A 12,757-nucleotide genomic window follows, 5' to 3' on the forward strand; every position below is an offset into this window, starting at 1 on the left:
TTGAGGCTTGAACATGCAGCTGTCTCCTAACCCAGGGAGGACCTCAGAGGCTTCTAGCACACCTCTTGAACAGCTGTGCCTTGTGCCCAGGAAAGCCACCTGGGACCAAAGCTGCTCCATCACATACATGGTCCTGGCCCATGTCGCCCCCTGCTGTTCATTTGCTGGTAGTGCTTTCCTGAAAACGTTGCTTGGGTGTTCATGCAGAGCTTTCTTGTCTGCCCCCTCATCCCTTGAGTGGTCCTGGTGTGGAGCCGAAGTAGGAGGCCAGTTTCAAGGGGGGGGGGGGGCTTCTGATTCAGTAAGAATACGAATGGAATTGTGACATAATATCTCCGAGACCCCATCCTTATGGGTACAGACAACGCAAGACCAAAATAGCTCTGGATCACAAAATGTGCCTGTCTGTCACTGGGCTTTTCCCCCACAAACACTGAACTAGGTCACCCACGCTGCCTTGCCGCCCCCGTCTACAGATCTGTACCCTGCTTGGCCTGAGCTGCCTCCTCTGTCGTGTGAGCCTGCCTCAGACTGCCTTCAGTTCCAGAAAGAGCCCTGGGCTCGCTGCTGCTGCTCCTGAGTACCTTCGTGTGTGGTGCCCCAGGGCCCTGCTTCTCCTGGAGCCCTCCCCTGCCACCTCTTGCTCCTGGGGATTTGGTGCATTGAGGCCCCTGCACTCCTTTTCCTGGAAACGCAGACAAAACTTCAGACATACAGTTGCAACTGGGATAATATATTTGCGGGAAGGGGGCGTATGTTTGTTATTACCTTGAATAAAAATAACGTCCCTGAGACAAGAACAAGACCAGTGCCATTAATTTCCTGTTTTTTTATGTTGACAAGTCCTTGAATGTGTTCTCTAATCCTGTTTATTAGACTTGCATACATGTGCTTTTTTATTGTTATTGATGGGAACAGCAAGTGACAATTGGAAATGCCCAAATATTTCAACATGGCTACTCCCAAAGAGGAAGGAAACGGTAACAGAGATGCATTTGGTTCAGTTAGTCTGCAAGTGTTCTCTTCCCCCAGAAGCCACAGCCCCCACAATGACCCTAACTAAGATACCAGCGTTGTCTTTCAGCTTGAGCTATCCCATGTTGCACTTACGAGTTTTTAGTTTTTGTGTCTGGAAAAACTTACCATGATGCTCTTCAATTTTCAGGAACATGTATGGCTGTATATAATAGCCACATTCACTAAGGTTTCCATTTGGCAATTGATTTGAGGCAGGAGACATGAAATTGATTGTTTTCCTTCATTCCCTCTCTCCTGTCCATAAAGTTCCTCTCTGGCAGAATTTTCCTTTAAGTGCTAAATTCTTAATATTTGTGACTTGTAGAAAATAAAAAAATATATTCTTATTATAGAAAAAAGGAGGGCAAAGGCCAGCTCTGGATATGGCGGGTTTTATAAATTACAAAAACTCCTAATTGATGGTTTATGGATTTTAAAAATTACTTTTGAGAACTTAAAAGTTATGAGTGATGTACAGTCAAAGTCTTTCTTCTCTTTTTATAAGAGTGCTATTCTATTTACTTATGCTTGATGGTAAATAATAAGAATGAGCAGGGGTACGGGGGCCACATTGTCAATCAGGATATTGTGCTATATAATTAGCTTCCTAAGAAGAAGAAATGTATGTGAAGGCATGATCATTATCATGAAACATGATCAGGCATTTCACATAACATGTTATTAACACGCCTGAGCAATAACAGATCAAGAAGCTCCTTCCATTGCATTTTAAATTCAAAGGTACTTTTTGTTTAAATAGACAATCAGTTTGCTGCCTGTATTAGGGCCAGAGCCTCTGCCCTGGCAGTCCTAACAAGGCAAGCTTGCCAATCATCCTAAACAAGCCAATTAAAAGAGCAAAATTAATAATGAAAAGCAGAAACAGGTGTGAGCACACTGGGACAAGTGACAAAGAGCCATACGGGGTCTTTTGCTAAATCTTTCTTCAGGGCCTTGACATGACCGTCAAGTTTAAGTAGAAGGCAAGGATGCACAGAATCAAGCAGCCCTGGTCAAGTTGTGGTCCCAGCCATCATGGAAGCACCATTGTCTGGGTTCCACTCTCTCTTGTAAGATGGTCTGACAAATTGTGCACACTATGAAAAATCCCTTTTCTCCCTCTCTGGCTAGCACCAGGCTTCATTCAGCCTTTTCTTTCCCCCAGCTTGAGATTTCTGAAAAAGTCTAGTCTAGTTCTCTGAGGTGCCTTTTTTCAATGTTCCAGATCACCAGAGTGAGGGATTCTTTTAGAATATCCTCATTTGCTCTAAGTATGGAAATTACACAACCATCTTAATGGCTCAAAATTCCTCAAATAACATGTTATACATCAAAATCTCCCATTTTCTTTCTTTTGGCAATACACAATTCTTCCCCACAAGAGGCAATGTTGTTGTACAGTGTCTTGTGTATTATTCCAAAGACTCAGTATGGGGCTGGAGAGATGAATCAGTGCGCTTCCAAGGTCCTGACTTCAATCCGCAGTAATCACATGGTGGCTCACAGCCGTCTAGAATGAGATCTGGTGCCATCTTCTGGCCTGCAGGTGTACACGCAGGCAGAACACTGTATACATAATAAATACATCTTTTTTGGCATTAAATTTATTTATTTATTAAGGATTTCTGCCTCCTCCCCGCCACCGCCTCCCATTTCCCTCCCCCTCCCCCAGTCAAATCCCCCTCCCTTGTCAGCCCATAGAGCTATCAGGGTTCCCTGACCTGTGGGAAGTCCAAGGACCGCCCACCTCCATCCAGGTCTAGTAAGGTGAGCATCCAAACTGCCTAGGCTCCCACAAAGCCAGTACATGCAGTAGTATCAAAAACCCATTGCCATTGTTCTTGAGTTCTCAGTAGTCCTCATTGTCCGCTATGTTCAGCAAGTCCGGTTTTATCCCATGCTTTTTCAGACCCAGGCCAGCTGGCCTTAGTGAGTTCCTGATAGAACATCCCTATTCTCTCAGTGTGTGGGTGCACCCCTCGCGGTCCTGAGTTCCTTGCTCGTGCTCTCTTTCCTTCTGCTCCTGATTTGGACCTTGAGATTTCAGTCCGGTGCTCCAATGTGGGTCTCTGTCTCAGTCTCCTTTCATCGCCTGATGAAGGTTAATATTCAAGAGGATGCCTATATGTTTGTCTTTGGATTCACCTTCTTATTTAGCTTCTCTAGGATCGCGAATTATAAGCTCAATCATAGCAGCATTGTTTGTAATATCCAGAACCTGGAAACAACCTAGATGCCCTTCAATGGAAGAATGGATGAAGAAAGTATGGAATATATACATATTAGAGTATTACTCAGCAGTAAAAAACAAGGACATCTTGAATTTTGCATACAAATGGATGGAAATAGAAAACACTATCCTGAGTGAGGTAAACCAAAAATAATAAATACATCTTAAAAAAATACAAAGACACAGTATGTGTCCATACACGTTCTAGACACACACAGCCAAACACATACACTTAGAAGTATGTGAATAACCTCACCATTTCCTCACCCCAAGATACAAGCATACTGATTTGTTTGTTTGTTTTTTGTTTTCCAAGACAGGGTCCCTCTATGTCACAGTTCTAGCTGTCCTGGAACTCTTGTAGACCAGATTGGTCTCGAACTCACAGAGATCTGCCTGCCACTGTCTTCCGAATCCTGGGATTAAAGGCGTGCGCCACCATTGCGCAGCTAAACATCTTGATTTTTAATAGCTCAATTGTGTTTTATTTCATTAATATATATCTTAATTATTTAGTGACTCGATTATTTGTGGATTTTTTTTATGAAACAGGGTTTGTTGGCTGTCCTGGAACTCACTCTGTAGACCAGCCTTCCTCAAACTCACAGAGACTGACCTACCTCTGCCTCCGAGTGCTGGGATTGAGCTACCACGTTCGTAGATGCTTAAGAATTCCTTTCTTTATGTTGTTTCCTATTACAAATATTGCTTTAATAATTGGTTTCATATATTTCTTTCTATTCTCGTTTCATGCATTCAGTTTTAGTTGATTAAATTCCATTTCTTGGGCTGGAGAGTTAGCTCAGCAGTTGAGAGTATTTTTCTCTCTTGCAGAGGACCCAGGTTCAGTTCCCAGCACCCATCTGGTGACTCATAGTCATCTGTAACTTCAGTTGCAGAGGATTTGACACCCAGGGCACCAGGTACATATGTAGCACACAAACATGCCTCAGACAAAATATTCATACACATAAAATAATAAAACAAATCAATCTAAATTTTAGAATTCTATTTCTTGCCTGGATGTGGTGGCCCATGCCTTTAATCCCAGCACTTGGGAAGCAGAAGCAGGCAGATCTCTGAGTTGGAGGCCAGCTTGGTCTACAGAATAAGTTCCATGATAGCTAAGGCTACACAGAGAAACCCTGTCTCAAAAGAACAACTAAACATTGTATTTCTTAGTGCTTGTCCTTGGAATAGTCATTATACTCCCATCTGTATTTCTATGTTTATTTGCTAAATGTGACATCACTTGACCCCAACTATAAAGATGAAATTAGTACATTGGGAATTAATTCTCATCTTTTCTTTCTATCATTTTTTTTTTTTTGATTTTCGAGACAGGGTTTCTCCGTAGCTTTTGGTTCCTGTCCTGGAACTAGCTCTGTGGTTCAGGCTGGCCTCAAACTCACAGAGATCAGCCTGCCTCTGCCTCCCGAGTGCTGGGATTAAAGGCGTGCGCCACCACAGCCCGGCTGCTATCAATTATTTTTAATTATGTAATTTATACTTCATCAAAGTTATCATCGATTCATATGGTCTGTAGTCATAATCATGGCATTTGTTTGGTCTTAATACTTTATTAACAGAAAATTTACACTAATTGGTTTATTTTAAGTAATTTGATATTGTAAGTACATTGTTTACCCCTTCCCTTCCTCTAAACCCCTCCATGCACCCCCTACTCCTTCAAATTCATGGCTTCTTTTTCCTTAGACTTCTCTCTCTCTCTCTCTCTCTCTCTCTCTCTCTCTCTCTCTCTCTGTCCTGTCTCTGTCTCTCTTTCTGTCTTTGTCTCTGTCTCTGTCTCTCTCTCATGCACACACATGCGGTCCATGTAATGTTTCTTATATGTAATATGTGTTCAGAACTGCCTAATTGGCCCCTTTTTTTCTTTTTTTTTTACTGTAGTTCTTTCTTCCCTGTGCTTCTCGTGGTCTGGTCTCCATTTCTGTGTCTGTTAAGTGTCCTTTTCCACATTTTCCCCCAGGGCCTGAAGATGTCATCTTAATCTTATCTTATCATCTTTCTTGCTTCCGTCATTTGTGTGAGCTGTTTAGTGATGGTTTTCACCTACTTTATGGTAACCCTTTCCAGGTATGCGTTCAGCTGCCATCATTTCCTGTGGTCACACTCCCCTTTGTTTGTGCAGTACCTCTTCTGTCTTCATATGCATCCCCCGCTCATCCCTTGCTTTGAAGAAGGTACTTGCTCATCAAGACAAAGGACCTGATACAAAGCAGCTTTGAGAGGTGGCTGTGGGGTTATCTGAAATGTGGTCTCTTTAAATCTTGCTTTTCTAAAGTTATCAAGTGGACAAATTACTTTCTGCATATATGATCTATCTCTCTGATACCTTATTTAGCCTAATTTATTTCTATTTCTTGTGCAACCCAGCAGAGCCCATCCGACTTGTGTTGATAACTTTCTGCATGCCTCTTTTTCTTTTTAATTAACGAAAGGTACAAGTGTCCTCTCATTTTCAGGCCCCTGTGTTGTCTAGTGGTTGACTCAGAGAATGCAGCTTGAGAATTTCTTGGAAATTAACTGAACAGACTACCAAGCGTGAAACCAATTTACAAACCTCCGGAGACACTGTGATAGAGTCAGAGCCCAGTATACTGAGAGGCCTTGTTCAGGCAGAACCCCTATTTAGGCTCAGAAAGGCAAACACCATCCGTATCTTCTACCAGTCTTCCTGAGCTTTCTTGCCACAAGGTACAGGAACAAAGGAAATCACAACAGCTTCTTCCTGTGCATGCAACCGAGTTTCTGACAAGTAAAAGCAAGAGAGATACCATCAAAGGTACTCAAACCACCCACTGCAATTTTATTTGAAGTATTTTTCCTATCTTAATTTTCATAGCATTTATCATACTACATTATATTTCCTGTTTGACTGTACTGCTTGCTGTATATTAAGCCTTATGAACAGAGGAATAAAACTTCTTGTGTTTACTATTGAATTTCCCTCTTCCTAGCAGCACAGATTCTTAAAAACTAGAATTATAGGCGGTCACCATGCCTGTCTAGCTTTTAAATGGGTCTTGGGGATCAAAACTCTGGCACCTCTGCTTGCATGGCAAGTTCTTTATCCACTGAGCCATCTCTCTATACTCAGAAATGTTAATAGTTTTGAAATTGTGTAACCCTGTTGTTGAGATTACTCTTAAAAATGCCCAAACCCCACTTATACCAATAATGTATAAGTGAGCTATATTCTTTTCATTTGTACTGTCACCACTCATCCCGTCTCCTCTCCTTGATGTTTGTATCATTATTTTATTTAATCATACAGTGGACATTTTAACCATTTGATTTATTTTGTAAGGTAGCATGCAAAGTAATATATTTCATTATGGCATTTTCACACATGGATGCCATGGTACTTTATTCTTATTCGTCTCCTCCTCCGCTGCTTACTTTCATGCCCTCTTCCCCCCTCAGGCTGGTCTCCTGCTCCCTAAAATACTCTCCCCTTTTGCTTTCATGACACATATATTCCATTATCATCTTTTTCATGACACACACACTCCATTATCGTCTCTTGCGTCTTCCTACTTAAGGTTACTTACTTCCTTCTTGTGGCCTCCTTTCAGTTTTCATAAGTAAACATCATCATACACAGACAGACACAAATACACATTTAAATATATTTTTTGCACATAAGAGAAAATACATGGCATCTGTCTTTCTGAGTCTGGCTTATTTTTGCTTAGCCTAATTTCACTGCAAATGTCATTATTTTATTTTCCTTTATGGCTTAATGTCTTAGAGTTTCTGTGATTTCTGTTTTGCTCTGATAAAACAATATGGCAAGAGGAAAATCCTGCTCAATTTCTTGTTTCACCTAACAAACCCTCTTCTTGAAATCCATTCCAAAGAAACACTGACAAAAATCCACTATGACATATGTATGAGGTCATTCTTTACAGCTCACTATGTAATACCAAGATAGTTTTTAAAAAAAAAGTTAACTAAAGCTAGGTGGTGGTGGTGCATGCCTTTAATCCCAGCACTCGGGAGGCAGAGGCAGGTGGATCTCTGTGAGTTTGAGACCAGCCTGGTCTACAAGAGCTAGTTCCAGGACAGGCTCCAACGCCACAGAGAAACCCTGTCTCGAAAAGAAAAAAAAAATGAGGAAAGGATTTCTTTCAGCTCACAGTTCCACATCACAGCCCACCACCGGGGGAGTCAGAGCAAGAACTTGAGCAGGGTAGGAAATGAGAGGCAGGATCTAATGCCAAGGCTATGGAGGGCCATAGAGGATTGTTCTTCATGCCTGCTCTCTCTCTCTCTCTCTCTCTCTCTCTCTCTCTCTCTCTCTCTCTCTCTTCTCTCTCTCTCTCTCTCTCTCTTCCCCCCTCTCAGATTTATTTATTTATTATGTATACAATGTTCTGCCTGCCTGTATCCCTGCAGGCCAAAAGAGGGCACCAGGTCTCATTACAGGTAGTTGTGAGCCACCATGTCGTTGGTAGGAATTGAACTCAGGACTTCTGAAAGAAGCAGTCGGTGTGCTTATCCTCTGAGCCATCTCTCCAACCCTCAGCCTGCTTTCTTATAGCACCCAGGCCCACCACCCTGCGGTGGCACCAGCCACCGTGAGTTGGGCCCTCCCACACAAATCATCAATCAATGAAACACACCACCAGCTTGCCCACAGACCAATCGGGTGGGGGAATTTTCTTAATTGAGGTTCCCTCTTCCAAAATGATTCCAATCTGTGTCAAATTGCCCAGAAAACTAGCCTGCACACTGAATAAATTCAGTTTTGTATATGCACCACATTTTCTTTATTCATTCAACTACTGAGGGAAATTTAGGATAGTTCCATTTCTTTTTTAAAAATTTTGATGTAATTTTTTCTATATATGTATGTGTGCTGCAACATTTATGTTTCAGTCAGAGAACAACTCATGGGAGTTGATTCTGTCCTTCCACCTTATCAGTCCTATGATTGAACTAAGGTAGTCATGCTTGGCAGCAAGCGCCTTTACCCACTGCACTATCTTTACCATCCCTGGGTCCATTCCTCAACTACCGTGAATGAATAGTGCAATAAGCATAGATGTACAAGCATGCCTATACGGAAAACTGTCTGATGCATGGTTGGCATTTTTCCCCATTCTGTGTGCTATTTTTTCACTATGGTGAAGTTATGAGCCTCAACATTTGGTGCATATATATTACAATTATTACAACATTTAAAAAAAGAAATTTTGTATTTAATTTTGTCTCTGTGTGTGTGTGTGTTGGGGGGATGGGTAAATGTGAAAGAGAAAGGTGTCCATGGAGGCCAGAAAAGGGGTGTCAGACTCTCTCTAGCTAGAGTTACAGGAAGCCATTAGACTCCTAACATGGATGCTAGGACTTGAACTCAGGTCCTCTACAAAAGCAGTGCATGCTTTTAACCACGGAGCCATCTCTCTCAGCCCCTGTTATAACTTCTTAATGAACTGTCCCCTTTGCTAATATGTAGTGGCCTTCATCATCTCTTCTAATTAATTTTAGCTTAAAATTGACTATGAGTTATCAGTATAGCCATGTCATGCTTAAGATTCCACTGTGGGTGGTCTTTCTGTCACCACTTTTCGTCTGTATCTCATTCTGTGTCAGGCCTCCATTCAAATCCCACACCTGTGTGAACTACCATCCTCCCAGGGGATTTGGAAATAGTTTTCTGAAACTATGTGAGATGGTTTCGGTTCTAGGATTACATGGCTCGAACGAACTGCATTTATATCCATCTAAATAACTTCCACGATTATCGATGTCTTCAGTTAAGGGTAGAAAGCTTGCTTCCTTTAGATCACAATACAAAGTAAACTGGAACTTAGCTGCTTGCAGATGTTTAAGAAAAGGGAAGCTTAGTGCTTTGTTTCCATCAGAAGGGTGGGATTTCCTTGATTTTAAGACTCCTGGAGATATCAATTTGACAAAGACACAATCTGCTATTATTATTTTAGTTTAATTATACAGTTATTCATGGAATCCAACAAACAGAACTTGTCTTTGCTGAGTTGTGGGGGGCTGATCTTTACATTCACCCAGTCACTTCAGACTGTCCTGGGAGCACGTAGCTGTGTTCTATTTCTTTTACTGTCTTTTTATAGTCAAGCCAAATACAAGGCATATATCAGCCACAGAGAATTATGAATGCATTTTATTCTAGGGTTATTTACCTGCACCTCTCTGAGAAATGTGTGTAGTTTTTCAAGCCTGCTCCATCCTACATGACGTGACCAACTCCTAGGGACACCTAAGGTTGGCTTTTGTTTTAGTCCAGCCTGTAATAGTTGCTTGGAAATATTCTAAGCTCCAAGGTCAAGGGTATTATGTCACTTAGAAAAACTGTTCTCACACTCAAAGCTCAATAGATTGTTTTCCTTTACGTTCCCTCAAACACTCTCTGCCCTCAACTAGCCGCACTTTGGGAGCAAACACAATCTTGCGTGGGGTATCTGTTATCTGTTGGTGCATTATCTCCAAAATTCAGCGGTTTTGAGCAGTAGCCCTAATGGCTTTTTAGTTTATGAATCAGTGATTTGTGCTAGGTTGACTTTGTTAGATTTGCTGCTCTTTCCTGATGTCACTTAGCATGGCTAGAATCAGCTGACAGATCAGGTGGGGCTTAGTTTCCTGAAGCTATGATTGTCATAGCTAGCAGGTGGAAATAAAGGATGTTTAGTTAAAATTCATTTCCAGATGAACAATTCATATTTAAAGTTAAAGCATATTCCAAACATCTGTGATAAACACAGACACACACACATACACACACACTAAAATTTATCTGATGTTCAACTAAAATTTAAATTTAATTGGAAGTCCTTTATTTTATCTAGTAACTCTGTCTTTGGGTCTTCAGTTAAAATAGTTCATCTCTGTTCTGCATTGCTACATCAACCACAGACTACCATGGGCAGCTCCACATAGGATGGTTTCAGAGGAGGAAGAGTGCGCGCCTCACTGAAAATGTACTATTGAAGCTGCTTTGTGGGATATGTTTGCCAAAGTTTAAACTGACCAACACAAATCACACACTTCAGCCCAAGTCCACGTGGAAGCGAACTAAGCAGTGGAAAGGACAGAGTCCTGTCTCACCGGGAGCCATTACTGTGCGTTGTTCTCGGAAGCTCTTTGCCTTTAATTGCCTTTCTACGATTATAGTTTCTACCTCTTTTTATTTGCTCTTTGATGCTTTTCATACATGTATATGATAATATATTTTTTATTATGTATTTCACCCTACCATCCACTCTTATCTCTTTTTCACTTCCTCTGGACCCTTCCTTCTTCCCAGCAAGCCCCCTTCCTGCCTTCGTGCATTTTTTTAATGGCTCGCTAAATTGCTTGCATAAGGATGGGTGCAGGCTTATTTACTGGAACATGGACAACTTTCCAGTGGCTACAGCCCCGAAGAAAAATGACTCTCTCTCTCCTCTCCCCCACCTGCCATTAACTAACAACAGCACCTCAGCCAGAGGTGGGACCTCACAATCCAGAAGCAAATGTTAAAGGATTTAATCTGGTGCAGGTCATCACAGCCTCCGTGAGTTCATGATATCCATGTCCTCGCCAGAAGACAGCTTGCACAACATTCCTCCCCGTTCTCTGCCCCTGGCACTCTTCTGTGATGTTTCCCCGAGCCTGGGGAGGAGGGTAATAAAGATGACTTGTTTAGGGCTCAGCACTCCACAGTTCACCTAGTCTCAGCTCTGATTCCCTGCCTTAACCACTGCACACTGTGCAGCAAAGCTCTTTGGAGTAAAGCTGATAGAGGCACTGATCTATGGGCATAAACACAAAACTTTTAAAACCTTTTTTATTGATTTTATTGAGTTCTACATTTTTCTCTGCTCCTCTTGCTTCCTCTCCCCTCCCCTTCTACCCTCTCCCATGGTCCCCATGCTCCCAACTTACTTGGGAGATCTTGTCTTTTTCTACTTCCCATGTAGATTAAATCCATGTATGTTTCTCTTAAAGTCCTCATTGTTGTCTAAGTTCTCTGGGATTGTGAGTTGTAGCCTGTTTTTCTTTGCTTTATGTCTAAAAGCCACTTATGAGTGAGTACATATGGTATATATCTTTCTGAGTCTGGTTACCTCACTCAATATAATGTTTTCTAGATCCATCCATTTGCCTGCAAATTTCAAGATGTCATTATTTTTTTCTGCTGTGTAGTACTCCATTGTGTAAATGTACCACATTTTCCTTATCCGTTTTTCAGTTGAGGGGCATTTAGGTTGTTTCCAGGTTCTGGCTATGACAAACAATGCTGCTATGAACATAGTTGAACACATGCCCTTGTGATATGCTTGAACATCCTTTGGGTATATACCCAAGAGTGGTATTACTGGGTCTTGAGGAAGGTTGTTTCCTAATTTTCTGAGAAATCACCACACTGACATCCAAAGGGATTGCACCAGCTTGCACTGCCATCAGCAATGCAAGAGTGTTAACTTTACCCCACAACCTCTCCAGCATAAGTTGTCATTAGTGTTTTTGATCTTGGCCATTCTTACCGGTATAAGATGGAATCTCAGAGTTGTTTTGATTTGCATTTCTCTGATGACTGAGGATGGTGAACATTTCCTTAAGTGTCTTTCAACCATTTTGGATTCCTCTGTTGAGAGTTCTTTGTTCAGATCTGTACCTCATTTTTTCACCAGGTTATTTGTCCTTTCGATGACCAATTTCTTAAGTTCTTTGTATATTTTGGAGATCAGACCTCTGTCCGATGTGGGGTTAGTGAAGATCTGTTCCCTTCTGTAGGCTGCCGTTTTGTCTTATTGACCATGTCCTTTCCTTTACAGAAGCTTTTCAGTTTCAGATAAACACAAATCTTTAGATGGCAGTTTGATAGCACGAAAATTTAACAAAACAAGAATAGTAGGCTTTGCTCTAGGACCTACGACCTCTCTGGCCTTGGGAATTTTACCTAGTTTACAGTACCAGCCATGACCTCATTATTCTTTATTTACTCTAGTTTGTCTATTCTCTACATCATTTCCAAACATCCCAGTTCCTCAACTGTCCATGACTTCATCCTTTTCTTCAAGTCCTGTGTCATCCTACTCGACTTTGGTCTAGTTAAAGCAACCATTATCTAACTCAGCCACGGTCAGGAGTTCCTATTCTCTATTTGTCTTAGACATGATTAGTACCTCACTTTCTCGGAGCACATGTTCAGATATTTCCTAAGTGAAGATCTGGAAGATGCAAATTTTCTGTGTACTTCCATTCCTGGTCCCCCCCACACACACACCTTGAGGCTGCAGATTTTAGAGGTCTCGGAAATGCTAAGCATGTGCTCTACTGTTAAGCCTCCTGAAAATGTATTGGTTGTTATCAAGTGCCCTAATCAATAGCACTTTTAGAGATAGAATACGAGAAGAAGGTGTATTCTTAGGGATTTCTAAGTATTCATGCCCTCATATTTCACGAGCAGTGTTATGAATAAGAAGTCTGATGCCAATCTAATTTGTAAGAGACGTTTTTAGGGTC

The sequence above is a fragment of the Microtus oregoni genome, unplaced genomic scaffold (assembly GCF_018167655.1).
Source record: "Microtus oregoni isolate MIOR12 unplaced genomic scaffold, Mior012 000050F_002, whole genome shotgun sequence".
NCBI classification, from domain to species: Eukaryota; Metazoa; Chordata; class Mammalia; order Rodentia; family Cricetidae; genus Microtus; species Microtus oregoni.